Raw genomic sequence first — 1426 nt, forward strand, 5'->3', positions numbered from 1 at the left:
AGCAAGCAGACAGACAGACTGACTGACTAATCTGTGAAAATGGGTCAGATGCTAAGAAGAGAGCTCACAGTTCTATCTGCTGTACTTGGTTATCTGAGCAAAGTTAAAACCAAGCAGTAGTGGCACCTGCCTCTTCTCCACTTACCTCAGGCTGAGGGCAGGCAGCATGGTGCGACTCACAGGTCTGTTTTCTAGACTGGAGATTTGTAGCAAAACTGCACTTGCATAACACGATAACACTATATTAGTTTTTCTTATTTTTGTTCAAAATCATTAGCCAAAAATTTTAACTGTGGCAGAATGGCAGGTCAGCATAGTTCGTACTGTCTAAAAAAAGTGACAGATCCATCCAAGAAAGTTGCCAAGGGGCAACTTCAGTCCACACTCAGTACGGGCACATGTTGTGGGCTCACGTGAACCTTGCAGACTTTTTTTTTTTTTTTTTTGATCCTTAACACTTTAGTTTTTAATTAAGCACATAAAACTATACTACTTAATATATTTCTCCATGAACTTTTTGTGAAATTCAGATCGCAGTGTATCGTTTACAAATTGTTTGTCTGTCTTCTGATCATCTATACCTTTGGCACAGTTCTTTAAAAAAACGACATCATCGTCCCATCTTCTTCTAACCTTGAAGTTGGCCTGAGGCTGGGATGGGCCAGTGAGATTTAGGAGAGGGTTTCCACTCAGAATGTTCTCCATGTGAATTCTCTCTTCCTCTGCTTTTCGTTCTTGTTCCTTCCTGGCCTGCTCTTCAACCCTTTCCTTCTTGATCTTTTCTAGCTCTGCCAGAAGAGCTGCAGTATCATCGTCATCGCTCTCCTCTTCAAAATCCTCATCTTCCTCATCTGTGAGAGGATCGTCAGCATTAAGGTTGGCAGCAGGAATCTGGTCTAAGCGGGGCTTCTTTGACACTGAAGAGGAAGTTGTATGCTCTCGAATTGGGCGGTCCCTGTTTTTGTCCCTTGCAGCAGCTCTCTCTCTCTCTTCCAGCTCTCTCCTGAAGTCACCGTTGCGACCCTCTTCAGGGGCATCCTGTGTGGTTTTTCCGTACTTTATCTTTGTATGAGAGGGAAGGTCTCTGCTTGAATACTGCTGGGAGAGCTGGCTCAAATCCCCTTCTCCTTTTCCTCTCCCACCTCTTGCAGGTTCAAAAGTTGGCCTGGCTGCTGTTGTCATCTTTTAGTTCTGTCTGGGGTCCGATGCAGCACCTTCCAAAAGCTCACTCAGGAACCATTGCGACCCTTAACTCCCAGACATCTTGGCGCTGGGGGCTCCAGGCCCAAGACCCGAACCTTGCAGATTTTGTCTCTATCAAGACTATATTCATAGCAGCTTTATTTATAATAGCCAGAAGCTGGAAAGAACCCAGATGTCCCTCAATAGAGGAATGGATACAGAAACTGTGGTACATTTACACAAT

General features: G+C 44.5%; 1 pseudogene across 1 annotated transcript; it reads right to left on the reverse strand.

Annotated features, from left to right (window-relative positions):
* Nucleotides 1-453: 453 nt before the first annotated feature.
* Nucleotides 454-1259, reverse strand: LOC110320705 (annotated as a pseudogene). Its single transcript, XR_002380472.1, has one exon. The product of XR_002380472.1 is annotated as a spliceosome-associated protein CWC15 homolog pseudogene (transcript).
* Between the last annotated feature and the right edge of the window lie 167 nt (nt 1260-1426).

The sequence above is a fragment of the Mus pahari genome, chromosome 4 (assembly GCF_900095145.1).
Source record: "Mus pahari chromosome 4, PAHARI_EIJ_v1.1, whole genome shotgun sequence".
In the NCBI taxonomy this organism is placed as follows: Eukaryota; Metazoa; Chordata; class Mammalia; order Rodentia; family Muridae; genus Mus; species Mus pahari.